General features: G+C 37.2%; 1 pseudogene; it reads left to right on the top strand.

Moving 5' to 3' along the window:
- The first annotated feature begins 252 nt into the window (after nt 1–252).
- Nucleotides 253–21,094, top strand: part of LOC120504777 — a 31,022-nt pseudogene continuing 10,180 nt past the window's right edge.

Raw genomic sequence — 21,094 nt, 5'->3', positions numbered from 1 at the left:
ACAGAAACAGCAAACTCAGGCAGGGCACTTTGGCTGTGTATTGAGGGATGTCACAAGGCAGGCAAAGATCCATTCTCAGAGAAGATATGAGCAAGTCCTTGCTGCAGCATGAAAACAGGATTAGCTAATTTTTTCAGCTAAGGTTCAAGAAAATTTTTGCAACCAGAGAAAGAAAGACCTGGAAGAGCTAAATTAATGTATGTTTCTTCTTAATCCCATTTTTTTACTTGGCAATCCAAGGGATGCCGTGACATGGAGCTGCTCAGAGTAACAGCTGGTGAGGCTTCTTCTCCTATGGTATATTGAAGACATTCCAAAAAAAGCATTTTTGTGTATGTATTTATATTTACATTAAAGAAACACAGTCATACCAGTTACACAGAAACTAAATGTTCACTTAACCTGCTACTGATCTGACAAACAGTAAACAACTATAGTGCAACAATCACTGCACATACTGAGGCCTATTGAAGGTATTCAATGCCCAGAGGCACTTAAAATCAGTATTAATTTAAAACGTGTATCTCTGCAAATGCAACCTTTGTGCAGTAGGAGACATAACCGGACAGAGGCTTTCAGATACTGACAATGCTTGAAACATCTGAGATTGTTCCATGGGACCACATTAAGGGCCACTCATAAGGATCTCAACACTGAACAATCCTATTTTATTTGCAGCAAAGGACAAAAGCAAGATTCATCTCTCTCCATCACTCTTCATCTGTGATAAACAACAGTTCTGTATTTACAAGAGCAAAATATTGCAGAGACGTGAATGAAACCATGCTTAGAAAATTAAGGATAATGTGGGCCCATTATTAAATAGAGGGAGAACCTTGGTAACAGAGATGGCAGAGAAGGCAGAGTTACTTAACACTTTCTTCTCATCTTCACTGACTAGACCAGTCCTCAGGAGTAACTGGCCCAGGAGACCAGGGTAAAGCAATGTTGAAAGACTTTCCCATGGTCAAGGAAGTTTGGTTTAGAGAACACCCAGGCAAAACAGACATCCGCAAGTCCATAAGCCCTGACAGGATGCATTCATGAGTGCTGAGAGAGCTGGTGGATACCATAGCAAAGTCACTCATGATCATCTTTGGAAGGTCATGGTGATTAGGAGAGGTGCCTGAGGACTGTAAGAAAGCAAATGTTACTCAGTGAGTCTTCAACAAAGGCAAGAAGGAGGACCCAGGAAACTACCTGCATGTCATCCCTAATCTTAGGAAGGAAAAAAATGTAATCAGGAGTTGACAGCATGGATTCACTAAAGGTAAAACATGCTTGATCAAGTTGATTGCCTTCTATGATGAAACAACTAACTGGGTGGATGAGAGAAGCACAGTAATATTGTCTTCAATATTATGTATGTGTGTATTATTATGTAAGTGTCTCCAGCACGACTTTTAACACTGTCCCTCACAATAGCCTCATAGGCTAAGTCAGGAAGTGTGGACTGGATGAGTGGACAGTGAAGTGGGTTGAGAACTGGCTGAAAAGCAGATCCCAGAAGGTTGTCATCAGTGGCACAAGATTTACACCACAGGACACACCACTAATGATGGCCCCCAAAGTTCAATAGTTGGTCCAGTACTGTTTGACTCATCCATCAATGGCTTGGATAAAGGGACAAATGACTCCTCAGCAAGTTCACTGGTGACACAAAGCTGGGAGGAATGGTCCAGAGGTCTGTACAATTCTTCAGAGGGATCTTGACAGGCTGGAGAGATGGGCAGAGAAGAACAGTTGAACTGAAACTCAACATAGACAAATGCAGCATCCTGCACCTGGGGAAGAATAACCCTATGAACCAGCACAGCCTGGGGACTGATCCATTGGAAGGCAGCTCTGCAGAGAAGGATCTGACACTCCAGGTGGACAACAAGCCATCCCTGAACCAGCAGTGTGTCCTGGGGGCCAAGAAGGCCTAAGGTATCCTGGGATGCATTAGCAAGAGCATTTCCAGCAGGTCAATGGAGGTGATCCTGCCCCTCTACTCAGCCCTGGTGAGGCCTCACCTGGAGTGCTGTGTCCAGTCAGGGCTCTTCAGAGCAAGAGAGACATGGAGATCCTGGAGCAGGTCGAGCAGAGACCAAGATGATTGAAAAACTCGATCATCTCTGTTATGAGGAAAAGCTGAGAGAGCGCAGCCAGGCCACCCTCCAGAAGCAACAATGGAGAAGGGATCTCATCAATGTATACAAGTATCTGAAGGGAGGGTGTCCAGAGGAGAGAGCCAGGCTCTTCTTGGTGGTGTTGACAGACCATGACGCACAAGAAGTGTCACCTGAATATAAGGAAGAACTTCTTTACTGTGCAATTGACTGAATCTTGGGTCGGATTGCCCAGAACGGCCTTGGAGTCTCCCTCACTGAAGGTATTCAAGACCATCTGGACACAATCCTCTGCCACAGGGTCTAGAATGGCCCTGCTTGAGCAGGGAGGCTGAACCAGATAACCTACTGTGGTCTCTTCCATCCTCATTAATTTTATGATTCTGAGATTCCTCTGGATAGGTGAATGGTCCATCCCTTCAGCAGGACCATGACTTTGTCCAACCAGTTTAGAAATTTAAAAAACTAATTCCCTTGTGGGACCTGATCTAGAAAGTGCTGAGTATTTTCTGCATGTAAGCACTAACTCCCATTTTCTACTCAAGAGAGATTTGGGTGTTGTGGTTCCTTTTATTCCTTTTTTTAACAGAAGGAAGAGAATTTTTGGCCCTTTTTTCTGTTGAGAAGGACTGAGCTACGGGCCCATCAGGATATAAAATCAAGAGCTTATGAGCTGAAAGGAGTAATGGATCGCTTTCTCCAAACCCTGTTGGCTGACATGGATTTTGTCAAATTATTATCTTTTGAGCTGCACATCTTTGTCAACATGCAGCTTATTTCCTTGGGCTGTGCTCTGATTTCTAAAATCTGATATAGCTTCTACAGCTCTTGCTGTAGGGTTTTGTGGGAGAGAGTTTTGATCAGATTTATGTCAGCTTCTTTTCCACGTGCTAAAATGATATAAAATAAAATCTTGTACAAATCTGTTTTATAAAGCAAATTTAAGATGTTGCACCTGTAACATAGACTTAACCATGTTCTAAACACAAATAATAAAAATCATCTGAAGTCTCTGCTTACAAGTTTCCTTTAGAAAACATTTACTGATTGTACCTGACTTGTTTTTCTATGTCACTGCAAAGACAAAGCAAATGCTGATTAAAGCAATTAAAAGTTTCCTTTGTTTGCACAAAGAGATGTATTCATATGCAGCTTTTTTCTTTGTAGACATCTTAATAAGTGCCAGCAGATTGAAATAAAATCTGTCATCAGTTATATTTTTTTCTTGGACTAACTGTCTACTTCACATACATATTAAGAAAGATTTGTTACCAAAGCTTCCTTATATGTTTTCTATTTGTTGTTGTAAAATGGTAAATGTTGAAATAACACTAGATCTATCAATCTGATAATATAATGCAATGCATCTGACAGCTGAAGAGAGGGAAAAAAATGTAATGACTTATATAGTATTTGAGTAGTGTATTTTTTTGTTGTTGTTATGTTTTTCTTCAAAAACACAACTGTGCTGTTTGGGTGTCTGCCACCACAGAGGGATATAAAGCATTATTGTGGATGGAGGATTCAGCTTTAGCAGAATATAAATTAACTGCCGTGTAAATATAAACATCAATTAAGTTCTGTCACTTGTTAAATATTTATTTACTAAAATGATTTAAGCAGAAAATCTTGTTGAGGGGAAAATTGTCTGTTTCTATCTATATGCTGCTGGTACCTCTTAGGAGTCTGCTTTGTTTCTACTGTTTCTTTATTTATAATCTCTTATGTGTGGTTGCAGAGGTTGCTGTTTCAAGCAGCTGAAAATTGAAGGTGCATTTCTCACCAATGTTGAGCAGCATTAGGCTTGTAACTCCCATTAATGCTAATGGGAATTAAGCAGATAAATACCTTCTTGCCTTGTGGATAAGTGGACTTCCATTTTTGAAGGTGATAGAGACTTCATCTGTGCAGCTGGGACATGGCTGCACATGGCAAGATCAGAGAAGCACCCAAATACAGAGGAGAAGAATAAAATATTTCTGGGGGGTTTTATGCTGATATTATAGATATTATATTTATTATGATAGTATGTTATAACTTTTATTCTGATTATCTCATCGGAATAAACCGTCAGTAGCTTTCAAAGATTGTTAGGGTTACACAAACTCATGAGCAAGCATTGTTAAGTTGCGCGATCTTTTCCAGCTAGATGATGTACCTACAGACATTTATGACTTCCAGTTTTCCTCATTTCTTTCACATATTAACAATATTATTAAAAATGTGTTTCTTTTGACTTCTATTATAATAAAATAACTATTTCAGAATAAAATCTCAGGAAATAGAAGTTACAGTCATTTATACCACTGGAATATCCATATAATAATTTTTCTTTCCTAAAAGAATGATTCTGTTTCCCTCATTTGGTTGTTCTGTTACACTGGATCCGTATTTATTTGGCTCAGGTAGATAATAATTATTTCAATAAGAACCTAGGTATTTTAAAGAAATGTCTATAAAAATTCAGAAGAGAAACCTAGTCCTATTCTGGAAATATGGGTTGATTGGATGCAAATGAAACCTTCTGGATTATGGCTTTACTTCACATCAGGCTTACAATACAGAATGTTTCCATCTGATATTTAAATATGAGAGAGATCAGATATAAGGACTAAGAAGCCCTGACAAGTTCTAAATAAGCATTACAATCCTAAACATATGTGTGCAGAAAAACAGCTCCTTGGAGCCAAAATATTTTAGAAAGGAAAGTAAAAGTTTTTAAGCCTTCAAGACCAGGCACATGCTTACCCCTACATTTACTGTTTAATCCCATTAAGCACAACTAACAAATGTCAACACAGAACCAAACTATTCTGTACAACCCACCCAAAAGCCTTTAGCTGGTCGTTGTTAAAAGGGCCAAGAGCTAGGTGTCTAATTGCCATAAATACTGATTCCCTTAAGTTCTTTTCACAGTCCCATCTAAATTTTCAATAATGATAGCAATCAGACAAACCATTTCAAAATCCTAATCAAATGTCTTCTCAGAGCATTCATAAAATGAAATGCTGATGCAGCACATTCTATTTAATTGAGATACACTTAGACTAGGAAGTCCGCTTAATCAGGACGTCTCTCTGGGAACAATTTAAGTCCAATGATACTTAATGGCAATGACTACTGCTTAATGTGGATGGCAATTCTGCTTAATTGAGAATTCTTCCAGTGATGTAGTAGTTTACAGCTCTACACTTTTAAATAACTAAGACTAATTTTGTTATGGTTTATGTTTTCCTATATGTATTTTAAGTAAATGTGATGAATTGAGTGGAATAACACTTGAAAAATGTTCATGTCTGTTGCAAATCAGGCCTTACAGCATTAAAAATTCCAGGGCAGGCATGGCATAATTGAAGGAGATATGGTAGAAATGTGTAAACTGAAAACAGTAGTGTTAGAGGAAAGGAGAAGATTGTCTCATATTTTTCTGTGTATGAAATGTCTAAATTATGGGGTTTTTTAGGGGAAGAAGGGTCCAGAATTCAGTTTTGAATGTAGATCAATGTCTTCTGAACCTTTGCATGTCAAAAAAAGGGGAAGCAAACAAATGGGGCGCGTAAGTTAACAAGCATCAGATACAGAGCATCCACCATGTACATATCGTGCAGGGCAAGAGGAGAGATCTCTGAGGTGTCTTTGTGGATGTTCCTGGCAAGGCCCTCACATGCATAAGGTGTGCCATGAAATAAAGCAGGAAGCAACATGTTTTATGTGGAGATGGAGACCAGTGTATATCAGGACTATCAACTACCTGAAAAATGGATAAGGTAGAAAACCTCCAGGATGGATGTTAAGGGAAAAACAAGTATATGGGAAAGGGGAAATCCTGCTCAAGACTAGTCACATCTCTAACCCATGGAATCTTTACAACACCGAAGTAAAGTGGAATATTATGTGTCCCTGATGAGTACCTAATCTAGTGGCTGCATAGAATTGCTGATGAATGGTATATTTGATCTGCATGAAAGCCCCATCCCATACAATGTGTGTGCATGTGACAAAGGTAGCCAAGATGATTGTCATTTTACAAATGGCTGAAAAGCATATCTGCTGCTGTGTACCAGGACTACTGTGTGCCTGTTTTCAGCACACAAAAGCTTTCTACTTGGTGCATCCAGCGTGTAACTTGGGATGGGAAACCACAGACTCAAACGTGAGTCAGTGCAAATTTGTTAGAGCAGCGTAGCTTTAGGCTACTTTTATAAAACAGGGAAGTTCAGTGCCACAATTAGGTGAAGAGACAAGCTATATTATGCAATGGAAATCTTGGAAGAATGTATTGTCAAAAGAGAGTTTCTCTTCTGGAGAAAAATTAAATACCAAACTTGCAGGAAGAATTACTAATTTTTAAAAAACACCCTTTCTACAGTGGACCCTGCCAACTGAAGAAACATTGCATAGCTATTACTGCTGACATGCATATTCATCAGCTTTAAATCTAACCTGATAAAAATTTTTAAAAATATTTGAGTAAATATTTTGCTTTTATGACAGTAGAATTTGTGGCTAAGGAAATCTTAATGCTGCCACATTTCACCAGAGTCTGCATATAACTCTGAAAATGGTGCTTAGCTCTCACCTTCAGCACTGTCTGTCCCTTACCCTGTCCGATGATGGGACAAATTTAATGTGCTTGCTTTATGATGTGAAGAGTAACAGAGAAAACTGCTTCAGTCTTCGAAAAAGTAAAAACAAATCATGTTTTGCCTAATATTGCATTTCCTTTCACTATTTCCTATTTGGTAGCTGCAGCAGAAACTCTTAGAGGTGGAATTTAAAATATGACAATCAGTCAAGGCTACAAAAAATCCCCAATAATCTGTAGCAAATCAACGACTTCCATATCATCAGCAAAGGAAGGTGGTTCAGACTTGTTGAACCCTAGTTATTATAGGCTTGAACAACTCCTGATATAGAGGAGAGATATGCATGATTATGCAGGCAAGCACAAGTTAAGTAAAGCTGACTCCTGCTCACTGCAAATCTAATTGACAATTTTGTTGCCCTTCTCTGGCTATTTAAGAAGAGTGGTGAGGTCAATGGTAATGACATGTCTCATGGTTGGAAAATGCCACCCACTTGGTTTCTTTTTACAAGGCATTGATTTCAAACTTCTAAGCTCAGCTTTGTTACAAGCAAAGAAGAGTTTTAAAAAGCCTTGTGGAGTGAATTTTCTGCTTGTGAAAGGTGACTAGCTGACAACTGCAGAGACTGTATTGCTCTGTTTTCACAGAGAAGATGCTGTACCTTTTCATTCCTTCTTTCAGTATTACACTGACTGTTCATTGCCTTCTTACTCATGTTTTCATATCTACTTCAGACTTGATCTTGTAGGGTCATTCCTGGGATGAAAGTTTCTTTACATTAGACTAAGTCTGGAGACTTATAAAAAGTCCCAAATTAATGATATTTGTTAAGATAAAAGATTTTTCAATATATTTTTATTTTAAAGAAATAATAATATAGTTTTCTTGTTGTGATCATCACAATTAACAAAACTGAAGCAGACTAGAAATAAGTAGAAATAGAGTAGAAATTAATCTGCCAAGCCTTCCATCTGTGCAAAAATATACTCAGAACTAACACAAACAAATTATTCTCCTGCTGCGCTGACTTGTAGGGTGAAAGTCACTACACATTAGACTAAGCCTGGAGACTTATTAAAAACCCTCAAATTAATGACATTTCCCAATACTGCTAAAAGATATTTTAATGTTGTTCATTTAAAAAAAATAAGAATATAGATTTCTTGTTGTAATCATCATGATTAACAAAAATGAAGCAGAATAGAAACAGCTTCATTTTTACTCCATGCTCCGACACTTTGGATTCAGATGGCATTCAAGTACTTTCAAAACTTACTGATTAAATCCCTGATTTTTTAACACTGGCTGTTTGCAACCTTACAGTGTACTAGTGCTCTTCAAAGAGCACTAGACAGCTTATGAGCTGTGGTGAGAAACTTCTGAAAATATATATGTGGTGTATTTCTCCTCAAAATATATGTTTTTACAAATATTTTGTTATGTAGAACTTTCACTAAAACCAGATTTAGCTCACACCTGTAACACTTATATTTAGGTGCGCAAAAATACATGATTATGTGTGAGCTAAATGTCTGCCAAAACAATTGATAGAATTTTAAAAGTGGCCAAAAGCAAAAGCTGACAAAACATTAGTGTCTAGTACTCTTTAAGATGCCTCAGACTATTTGAGACAGTCTCATATGCTGTTATGCAAGGCAAAGAACCTGTGGCAAACACACTTTCTTGGAGTATCAGACATTGGATGGTGAGGTCAAGTAATTTCAAATGGTACTAGTTGTTTCTGGTTTGGTACAGAATTGAGCCATTTTGAGATCTCTTTGAGTAGCTCTCCATTCCCTAGAAGAAAAAAATCAGATCTCTTAAATAATGGCACCTACCTTTAGACAAATAAATCCAGATGTACACCATCGGAAAATCATCCAGTGATGATCTACAAGAAGTTTAGAATAATTTCTGGGCCCACTTAGCAAATATGCTTTCTTGAACTAGATATAATGAAATGTTGAGATGCATAACACAGCCTCTCACCTTAGTTCCCTGGCCATAGCATAAAATAAGATTTCTATCTCACCTAAGGACTCACAAAAGTGAAACTTATGGCCATTGTTTGCTCTCTGCATCAGACTGAGTAATCCCATACTCCATCTATAGTCAGTGAAGGTGATACAGGTAGTGCAAAAAATTATTCTTTTTGTAGAAGCATTGAACACCTGTCTACTTCTCCCCATCCTATGACAAATTTAGATAATTAGTAATAACATCTTTTCCTAATACCTTATGATTGATACCTGGGCTTCAGTAAGGCCTTTGACAGTCTCTCACTAAAGCCTCACAGAGAAGCCATTGATATATGGGCTGCATCAGCAGTGAGGTGAGTTGAAAACTGAGTGAACTGAGCCTGGAGGGTGGTGATCAGAGGCACAAGTCTAATTGGAAGCCAGTAACTAGCAATGTATGCCAGTAATCAATATTGGTTCCAGTCTTGTCCAACCCCATCATCATTAATGGTCTGGGTGAGGCATCAGACTGTACCTTCAGCAAGCTTTCAGATGACACAGAACTGAGAGCAGCAGCTGTTACACAAGAGGGCCATGCTAACATCCAGAGGGACCTCAGCAGAGTGGTGGAATGTTCAGGACAGGAACCTTACAAAAGTTCAGCAAAGGGAAAGTGCAAAGCCCTGCATCTGTGTCTGGGGAGAAATAACCCTATGCATCAGTGTGTGCTGAGAGCCATCCACCTGGAATGAAAAGGCAGAAAAGGACCAGGGTGTCCTACTGGACACCAAGTTCATGTGAACTAGCAGTATGCCCTTAGTGCAAATTTGAATGATGTCTTGGGCTGTTTTAGGCTAAGAATTCCCAGCAGTTGAGTGAGGCGATCCTTTCCCTCTACTCAGCACTGGTGAGGCCATGCCTGGAATGCTGTGTCCATTTCTGAGCCCCTCAATACAAGAGAAACATGGAGACAGTCTAGTGAAGATGCACTTAGATGAAGCATCTCATCCATGAGGAAAGGTTTAGGGAGCTGAGACTGTTTAGCCTGATGCAGAGAGAGCTCCAGGGGGATCTTACCAATGTGTATAAATATGTGAAAGAGGTATAAAGAGGAAGGATCCAGCCTCTTTACAGTGGTGCGCCTCCTGACAAGAGACAATGAGCACAAACTGAAACACAGGAGGTTCTATCTGAACACTGGGAAATGTTTTTTACTTTCATGGTGACTGAGTCTTGGCACAGGCTGCCCAGAGAAGTTGTGGAGTCTCTATCTTTAGAGATAATCAGAAGCCCTCTGGACAAATTTCTGGGCAACTGGCTCTAGATGTCCCTGCTTGAGCAGAGGGTTTGGGCAAGATGACCTTCAGAGCAACCTTCCAACCTCAACAATTCTACAGTTCTGTGATTAGGGCATTTATCAAAGATGTGAACAACTTGGATTCAAGTCTTCCTCTCTGATGTCAAACAAGGAAGTTAGATGTTCCACTTGTGAATAAACTCCTATCTAGGCAAGACTTTGAGGTTCTCTGTTTCAGGGTTAGTTACAAAGCCTTGTATATGCTTTAAATACCATGGCCAAGGTTGCAGGGAGACACACACAGGTCTTTTAACAGTGCACTATTTCCTTGTTGAATCACACCTCTTTACTCTGTGCCTTTTGAAGCATGGAGGTGCTAATAAATTTATATTAATAAACACACTCAGATTTCCTACATAAAGTGCTTTGCTTCGCTTCTTGTATTGAGTAAAGGGAAGGTGCTTATCTGCACTGCCATGGGGAAAGGACTGTGACTCAAGTTTGTAATCATTCCCTTGAATTTGCCTTTTGTTGTTCTTTTTTTAGAGCTTAAACCAGCCTTCCCAGCTCATGACTAGTAAAGTCCTGAGAAGACAAATTCCCAAATAATTCCAATCCTGTCCCTGTAGTTGAGGGCAAATAAAGAAGTAGGAGTTCTGAAGTGCCTAAGTGACTACCCAGGCAAGATTAAAAAGGCACTCTGCCCATTTTATTCACTGTGTGTTTCCACTGCATGCAAAATATCTCTTTATTTTAACATTGCAAAGAAAGAAACAAATGACAGATAAGGTTTCATTTTGATTCTTAACTCCAATGAAAATGGTCTCCTGTGGGTACTGGGCAAATTAGCAAACATTTAATTGAAACACAGCTCAGAATGTAGACGTGCCCATAGCACCTAGGAAAATTTATGTGCCTCCAGGGTTCTGTGCCAGGTGAGGAGGGGTTATAACATAGAATAATAGAATGCTTGTATTTGCAGTTCTGCCAACTCTTCTTGCTGGCCCTGAGGTCATATGAATGTGCTCAGATTTCATTTTAAATACAAAAAGGAAGTTTCTGGAATTTAACAGAAAGTTGAAAACAAGAATTTTAAAGACATAAAACCAAAGCAAAAAGAGAGATAGAATTAATATTTGTATGCATGTGTAAATTACTTACATATACATGTATACACACACACATAGCTAACATTAATTCCACCTTATAAAGATGGTCCTGGTTTTCTTTAAGGCCTTTGCTCATGACCATTTACAGTGTGGGATGGTAAAATTGTGTCTATCAATTTTTTTCTGGTAAACATTTTTTTTCTCTCTTGAGGAATGAACTGCAACCCATATAATAATTAAATGTTACCTTAAGAAAGCTGTGAAAACAGTTCTCCAGATTGCATTTTCCTGGTGCAATAGAGAGATGTGTGTTTGGTTTTACTGATGTGAGCATCAAAAACTACAGACCTGTCAGTATTATAAGAAGCTTGTTCAAACTTTCATCGTTGGAGTCTCTCAGAAACTCATCTAACTTCAGCAAATAAAACCTCGGCTGTGCATTTACTAAAATGAAAAAATATATAGTCTACACACATTATTTTATTGTTTAAATGGTTCTCATTCATGTTTCATTTCAATAATATTTCCCCAGCTTGTAAAGCTTATGTTACATTGAGCTCCTCTTTAAATTCACAATGCATAAAACTGCCAGGTGGCCTAATAACAGAGTGCATTAACAGATTGAACTATAAATCAGATGGTTGTGTTCACATACTGTAAAAACACCACCATTTTCTTTCGGGTCTGAGTTTGTACACAGATTCCTCAGAGAATATGATTGCTCTCAAATATTAAAAAAGCCCATATAGCTCAATTTTAGCATCAAGATTGATTTTATATTTCAAACATAAAATTGTTCTCTTCAATCCTACAGGAAAATGTACACAAAATATGATCTAGTTTTGACACAGAAAGGAATGGAATGGAAAAGAAGAGGGAGTTTGAATGTTTTAACTGATGCTAGAGTAAGAATGTGAATCTAAATTGAAAATACACCTTGCAGCCCTTGTTATCACTGAAAAATATATGACCTAGAAGAACTGAACCTCTCTAAAAAGCAGCAACAACAATCATAGATTAAAAATATTCTGCTGAGGGATGGATAATATTTTCCCATGAATGCATTGACTGGCTTCTTAAAGCAACATTTTCAGTGAGTTTCATTTTGGTTTCCCTCACTAAAACAAAGTAAACTTATTTCCATGAGACTAGAAGTACCAAATAACTTTGAAAAGGGCATGATTTCATTTTAGAGATCTGTAAGAATAGCAAGAGGCCAGTATTAGTACATCTACATTTATATATATATACACACATATATACATGAAACACACATCTATGCATAAAAATTTTACAGCAGAAATTATATTTTTCTGGTTTTGTTGCCAGGAGAAATAAAGTAACAGTGCATGTAGCAGTTCATAATGTCATAGGATAATTCATGTTTCAGGGGAATTCAGGAGATCACTTAGTCCAATCTTCTTCTCAAAACAGGGTCAGCTGTGATGAGGTCAAACTGTGTCAGTCTCAGGTCTTGATGCAGGGACTTTTTGCTTCAAAACAGTGCCTACACCATCTATTTTTCAGAATCTACTATTGCAATTGGTACATTAGTGGCTAAGAGTACTAACTAGGGTCATTTTAATCTTGAACTTCTGAGTAAGATCGCACAATTTTATCCCAAGGAGCTTGCAATCTAAGAAAAACATGTATATATAGAAATAGCAATGAATATATGGTTAGCATTTATGGGCCAAGCCATGTGAGTTACCTCTTATGAGAGGAAATACTTAGAAAAGCAAAGCAATCACAACCTCATTCAATATGAGAAAGTTATTTTCATCAAGAGAGTGAAAATTATAAATCTATACCCTAAAGGCACCCATCAAGCAGAAATTTGTCAGAAGTACGGAACTAGAAAATAAATAATGACTATTCAGATAGTGGTGAAACAAAATAGCAGCTCGGGATGTTAAGACATTATCTGAATTTTATCTTTGTGTACAGCATTATATCTCTGTATATGCCAGGACATGAAGGAATGACTGGATGCAAATGTAAAAAAAAAAAAAAAATTATTCTTAAGAGTGCTGGTGTGGCTCTTAGAAAACCAGCTCTTTTAATTTTCTGATTTTTACAGGCATTGTGTCTAATCTCTGGGTCAAAAACCATGGATAATATTTTAAAAACACCCAAATTATTTAAACATGATATCATTATTTAAAGTATTAAATAGTTCAAGTAATAAGTCTTTTCATGTTACCTAGGAAGTCTAAGGTTTCCTATTGGGCTTAAATGAAAATGGAATGAAAAATAAAGAAAAAATTTTGCCAGTAAATTTTTGGACATAGATGACCAGTTTGGTCCTCACAATCCCAAAATACTACCTCAACTTATTTGTCCACAAGAATATTTACATCCCTCCAATATTTTTTCACAAGGTACAAACGTGCATCACATTGCTAAATGTAGAATCAAACCCCAGAATTAACAGCATAAAAGTATAACGCTGAAGGTGCTGCTATTGGTGCTCTTACTGGTGAAGATTTATCTAGACTAAAGGAAGTTTATGTCTTCTCATCCTGTGAAAGTAGATAAGAAATCAAGAATGGGATTTGCCTAACTCTACCTTAGACAGTTAAAATTTATTTTCTTTAAATAAATGTACACAATCAAATAACTTAGTTTTTTAGTTCATTCTCAGTTCCATAGCCTATTTATTGCTTCACTCCTAGTCTGTTTGATTGGTTTCTTTGTTCCCCCCAAAATAAAACAGGCTTGGTTTTGTTGATGGTTTGTTCCAGTAGTCATTCCCAAAAGATAGGATAGGCAAAACTGAGCCAGCCTTGCCCTTCTCTGCCATACACAACTCCAAAACTTTTTCTCAAACACTGCTTTACATCCTCCAGTCAGGCCTCAGGGTATGAAATGTACCCTCAGTTTTGTGTTATAAATACATCATCATAGTAACCTGCAACACAAGTTTCACATAATTTCAAACTCTTTGAAATAGATGAAACTAAAATACAACAATAATGTTCTAGTTTCGTGGGGGTAATAGACGGGGATAGGGGTCACCTGTTACAAAGTGCATTGTGGATGAAAACCAGCTGCTTTAAGTGAGTCTACCCACGAGAAATGTGAATGACTGAATTCTCCTGAAAGACAATGACAGAATAAATGCAGTCACTAACAGAGTCCTCAGGAGCAGACAAAGATCTTGTTAGATCTACATATAGCACTGGCCTAAGTTACTAATTCTGGCTTCCATTATTCTCCGTGGACTGTAAACTGATCAGTTTAGACTTAAGCAACTAAACTGTACATGCCTAAGATGAATGAGATAAATGCCATCATCAGTGTATATGATGATAATACAAGGAGTTGAGAATACTATAAAATTTGGGAATAAAAAAATGTATTTAAGATTAGAAGAATTATATAATTAGTAAAAAGTTTAGAAATGGCTTAGAAGCAACAGTGGAGAATAAGAGATGTAGGCAAGCACAAAATTGCTGACTTGAGGAATGTTCTTGCAACAAGCTGTTGATTTACATTCTCTAAACCCAGAAGCTTTATTTAATTTAGCAGTTCATCCTGTTCTGGTCTCTAGTGTCTTCCTCCATCTACTTAAAGGCATTTTTCTACAAATATTATATTTAAAATAATATTTGAAATTCCACTGTGCTGGTCAAGCAGGGAAGGGCTAGGGAAGGGACTCTGTTGCTCCCCGTACTTAATTTTTCTGAGACAGAAAACTATTAGGGAACTGGGGTATGTGTCCATACTTTGGGTAGACTAATGGAATACACAAATGCAGAGACACTGCCATGAAAAAAAATATAAATCTGTTTTGCTCCAAAGATCCAAGCTTAAAAGGAGACACCAGGGGCCCAAGCAGTCTTACTAAGTGATCATAATACAACCACCAAACTGGGAAGCTGAGTAATTGTTTGTATAGCTACCCCATAGATTCACACCTGCCTGCCAAGCATTGCAATTTAAAAGCTTTTACTCTCACAAGGTCAATTGTGGTTAGTTCTCTTGTTGGAACCCTGGAGCATGGGTTGGAACAGTACAAATGAATCAGGCCTGTAATATGCAGACTTCAGCTCTTTACCATCTGACTATACACTGCTTTGATTTTTAAACAGAGAACACTCCCACATAGAGAAGAAATCCAGGTAAGGAACTCCTAACATTAGAAGTGCTCATTAAAATAAATACATGATAACCTCAGAATGGTGGTATGGTGGTACTCCCCTCCCTGTTACAACAGCTTTATTCCTGTTCTTATAATGTCTTACACACCTGTAGTTTTTCTGCATAAAGAGGAAAAAAAAAGGTTAAAAAGTATCTTAAAACATACAACAGCAGATATTTATAGTTATAAGTGTTGCAAAGTGATGCCCCTTAGCAATGCACAACATGAAATTTAAATAATGATGATCATAAGAAAGCTTAGAACAAGGAAGCACAAAGGAATGACGTCGGGCTAATGACTGCAATTTGCCACTGCTCAAGCCTTTGTAGGATTTATTTCTTCATTTCAATTTGCATTTCTACAGTAACAAAATGTATTTATCTCAGCACACGTACCTCAGGAAATTATTTTAAAATCCAGTCAATCTGCCTACTCAACCAGCATCCTCAGCATAGCCTAATGGATAATTGTGAAACTCAAACTGTTTTAATTCTCTGATGCTACTCTGTTCTTAGCTCATCTAATCTCTTCCTCTTGGTGCCCAGAAGTCCTTGACCTTTTTCTTTTTTTAAAAAAGCTAGAACTAGAACACACAAAATTTGGAAAATCCCAGTCACAATAGGCATTGTGCTAAATGCTGAATTTGTAGTCCTTTAAAACAGACAAAATGTCCATGCAAAAATTAGACAATCTAACAATGACACAAGTTGGGTATCCCATTTCCCCCTCCCATTTCCAGAGTTGTAAGACCTAGTGCCTTTCTACATGTTTAGCACTGCAGCACCCAAGGCACACAAATTAATGATACAACCATAAAACTTGCTAAGGTGGTTGGCCAAACATATTTTTGTTTCTTTTGCTTATTGTTTGAAATAATGCATTCTTGATAACAAACTTTCAATGCAAATATTTATTCAGCTTCATTTGAATTCTTGTTGTGTCCCACTCTTTTGTCAATAGTGCTTTTGGAGAGAATATTTTGAAAGCTCTGCACAGTAAGATTCTTACTGCTGATGTCTTGATAGAAATTGGAATATTGATGCCAAGTGGTGGGTATTGATCTAAATTTGTTTCTTGCCTATACAAACTCAAAAAGGCAGTAGACAGATTGTAGGTGGTTGTGCTGTACTGTTGTGGACTGGAACAACTTTTTATTGATGAACCACAGAAAAAAATATCTAGAGCTTACCATGGATATTTTATTGATATTCATGACTTGCTCTCAAGGAACAATTAACATTTTCCTCTGATTTCATGGCAACATTGCAGATTATAAAAAACTCAGAAGACAGGAAGAACAAGGATTTCAGTAAAAGGATCTGTGAGGGTATGAAGTTTTATTTGCTCTCTAGATATGCAAAGGTCTATGCACCCACAGCAAACCATGGCAGTGAGAGCTGAACAAGTCTTTTTGTACCACCGTCAACCAGGAGCAATTAAAGTCAACAGGATGCAAGACATGGCTCTAAATATGCAAATAAAGGTCGATACAGAAAAGAAGAAAAGAAGTGTCACAAATGTATAGAACATCTCAGCAGTCCCCATCTGACTTACTCACTACTTCTGTGATTTTATGCAGAAACGACATGGTCAAGTCATGATAAACATAAAAGAAAGAGAGAGAGAGAGAGAGAGAGAGAGAGAGAGAGAGAGAGAGAGAAAGAAAGAAAGAAAGAAAGAAAGAAAGGAAGAAAGAAAGACTATTTCATACAGTCTACTGGATCATGCAACATTCCTGAACAAACTTTTAAACCAACCCTAGAGCTTGTGCCTCTGTTGATAATGAAAGACTTACAAGAAATTTACACAGAGATGAAGAAAGCTGACAGGAGAAATACAACTGGATTTTCTAGGAAGCAGCAAAACAAATGAAACACAGACAGTGAAGAGAAAGATGCAAAGGATTATGGAGAGGCAAGTATCAACAATAAGAATCCAAGAGAAAAAAAACTTAGATATTAGTAGTGTTAACCCATTAAAATCAACATGTAGGGGGAAGAGCAATATCAACATTCTACTAAAACTGGCATGACTGAGACTAGAAATGGTCCCTTTCAGTCAGATGCTAAGGAAGTTTTAGACCAGTGATTGGATACAGTATGCTGTAAATGTGAAATATTAAATATCAAAATATGGAAGCTTTGTTTAGGGGAAAAATGGAAGAACTTTGAAAGTCACAAGCCTCTCAAATCAGAAAGAAACAAGTACCAGAATTGCATAGATAGCATCTACTGTACACCTAATTAGTAAATTATGCAATAACGACTATTCACAAAGACATATGGACAGTAGTCAGTTGTGATCCCAAATTCCAGAAAAAAAGAACCTATCAAACCATCACCCCACCTATCAAGCTAGTCATTGGAAATAAATGTTATTATGTAACTGATGCAACAACCTGCCATCTCTGCAGGAAATATTACTAGCAGAATAAAAGAAATAAAATTTTCAAAAGTGGGCAATGTGCACCTGAAGTGATTTTTGTTCTAGAAAGTCATCTTGTGTTCCTCCATTCATTCCCTTAGTGTACCCTCTTTACTTTTTTGGGGGTGATGCATATGTTATGAGCTCTTTGAGAGAAGAGACTATAAATACAACTAAGTTTAATACTAGTTCTAGAAAGTCATCTTGTGTTCCTCCATTCATTCCCTTAGTGTATCCTCTTTACTTTTTTGGGGGTGGTGCATATGTTATGAGCTCTTTGAGAGAAGAGACTATAAAGACAACTAAGTGCAAACACCTGTAATAAAGGGGTGTATTCTGGTTTCCAGTAAATTGTGAGAAATTAGCAAATTTAGTCAACAAGGTATTTTGAAGTAATGTCTAAAATATGAGATCCTGTTTCAGCATACTTTCTCTCCTTTGATCATGACAGTTGACCAAGGTAGACATAACAAGTTTAGATCTTAAATGCCTAAATTAGAAAGATAAAATCCAGTCAAGTCCCTCGTTTATATTTCTTTAGGACTAACAGTGCAGTTCTTATGTGTTCTCAGGGCTTCTGGGCCTTGTGCAATTCATCTAACTGAAGAGAATTCAACAGGCCAACAAATCAATGGCAAGGTCAAAGTAATGAGTTAGGAAAGCATTGTTTGCCACAGACTTTTGAAAGGCCAGGTGGGAAGAAAAGGCAGTAGTTGACAGATGAAAAGAAAATCATGGATTCATCTCTTCTATGTCTTTTTACCTCTGGGTGAGATCCTTGCAGTAATCATTATTGAAATTTATCTTTTATTCTGCCAGTTTGAACTTATCAAAGAGTACAATGGCATAATTCTCTGTAGTTTTCATTTGGACTCTGACAAAAAAACCCCACCCAGTTATTGTTTTACATTAGAATGGCTCTTTCCAGGCAAAGAAGTCCTTTTGAATCACCCTAAGACAGTATGTGCTGTCTGATGCTCCATTGCAATATCTGGTAAGATTAGACCCTGACAATTGTAGTGATTAATCTCAAACAGATGAGAAGCTGGCACAGGTGGCTTTCTGCACCCTTGACAGGCAACTTAACGTTCTGGGTTTTAAATGGTTTGGGCTTTTTTCAAGTGGTATATTGTGAGACTCACTTCATTATTTTTGAAAGGAACATTGTTGAAGTTTTTTTCAGCATCCACTGAGTTATGTATATTTCATTTGCCCAGTTGTCTGTGTCCATGTAGTTTCTCTATATGTTGATATATTAATAGCGGGATCTGCAGTATTCTGCAGGCTGTTTTTCTGTTGAAACAGAGATTTCGGACTATTATGAAAATGCCAAAATAATGTTACAAATACGACTCATTGCATAATCTTTGACCCAGTAGAGATTTATATGAATTCCTGTGTCACTGCTTTAGCATGCTGTCTTTCAAAAAGGAAGTTACTAAATTGAATATTCTGAACATTTCTAGAGGCTGGTGTTGCACAAGAGACAACCTCACAGGGGTGTGATTGTTAATGCTTTTCTTTATCTCTAATAAACTCTGTTGTGACCGTTAATAAATTGGCTCTAATGCAGATGTCTATGAGAGATTGCTGAATGCATGTTATTAACCATTGTGACCTGCTCTGTATCCTGCCACCCTAAGTATTTCTTCCTTTCAAAAGCACTATAGGTTGTAACAAAATACAGTCCCTCTTTAAAAGGTCAACACAGTGGAAAGTCACTGGAGTCAGACTGGAATAACTGCACAAGCCGACCTGGCTGAACTTGTTTTGTCTGAATGGTAATCAAATCTCTATCTTCATAAAAACTTTTGTGCTTGCTTAGCCTTGTTTTAAAAACAACACCTTCTAGCAGTTGGGATCAAATCCAACTTTACACAATTTAAAGAAGAACTATATAAATATTACTTAGCATGAAGATGAAAAGTAGAATTACACTTCTAACAGTGAATGTATTTATCCCAAAATATTGCTCAATAACATAACCACAACAGCCATTATTTTAATTAAAAATATCTCCTAATCACTATGTGTTTTGGAATAAGGAGAGAAAATCTGTTCCACAAATATAAATGGATGCACAGAGTAACAGCTATCTTCAGGAAGAAGACAATGATGCTGTTATTCATCAGCTTTAATATGTAAAAAGCATCATAGTTTTGTATTGGAAAAAAAAGGAGCAAAATTTTATCTTCAATGAGTTGGTTTTTTTTATAATTGCAGTATCTAATAGTATTAAAAGTAGTCTTCAGTTCAACTAAGAACTTGGGTTATAGACCAGGGTTTTACAACAAATCAGCCTCAGTAGGTCAGGTTAGGTATCTAAAACTTCAAATTGTTTCTCACACTAAAAACAAATAGCATTAGAACAATCTGAGATGTTTTCATTGCATTTGGAAATGTTCAGATATTAAGGATTTGGCTTAAGATTTAACTCAGCTGTAACCTAGGCTATACCTGAGTCTTCTCTATTAACACAGAACATGATGAAAACCAGATTATTTCTCCTTATTCACACTGTATGATGAAATGTTCAGAAATGAAAGTGTGAAAACCACCTTTCTCCAATAAACTTTATATAAATTAGAAGTTAGTTTTTAAAACACCATGTAGAGTGCATCAGAGGCAAGGCTAAGCACTGGGTAGCTGGAATAGGAAAGAGAAGCAACCTTTAAGTGTCTTGTCTTTCATGTTAATAATATCGAACTTAGTGAGTTCTTTCCAATGTTTTACTTGCAGAGCAAATATTTTCTCTTTCAGTTATTGAACTCAAGGTGTGATGTCAGCTAACAGCACCTTCAATTTCTTTAAGTAATGAATAAAGATCACCAGAAAAGTGATGAACTACTACAAAGTTTTAAAGGAAGGTGAAACAAATGAGTTTTTACATATAGTTCAGAGATATTCTCTAGGTTCTTTTGAAGATGAGCAATATGGGTTTGATGACAGTAGATGCCAGCACATAGAGACAGCCATTTAATGTTTAAGAAAGATTCCATGTTATTTTAGTGACAATGCAGCTGATCTGTCTGGAGGATACTTGCTGTCTGGTACTACACAGAAAATTTAAAAGTTCAGGGAACCTGGCCTCTGTTTTCATTTTTGTTACTTTAACAATTATCAATAACAATTCAGAGAGAAATTTAAATTGTTGCTGAATTTATCACTAGCCTGGCATTTACAGTTGCAGCAGCACTCTGTTGTGTGTTTTCCTTCCTAGTAAGGATCTAAATACAGTCATCAATGGACTTGACAATTTTAACTGTGATGAAGTTTCACAGAGATCCACCTACACTGATTTAGAAACCTAATAGTAGCTTATACCCCAGTAGCCCAGCTACTTACAGTCTTCTTGTGGAAGCCAAAAAGAAGAATATGGAAAAAAAGTAGAATGAAATAATCAGCTGCTAAGGGTGATACAAGTGTTGTTGATTCAACTTGTTACATTCTCCAGGGCTGGGATGC

This window comes from Passer montanus, unplaced genomic scaffold, assembly GCF_014805655.1.
Source record: "Passer montanus isolate IOZ18808 unplaced genomic scaffold, ASM1480565v1 scaffold30, whole genome shotgun sequence".
Taxonomy (NCBI): domain Eukaryota; kingdom Metazoa; phylum Chordata; class Aves; order Passeriformes; family Passeridae; genus Passer; species Passer montanus.
Note: the sequence above shows the minus strand (reverse complement) of the source record. Positions and strands in the feature narration are given on the sequence as shown.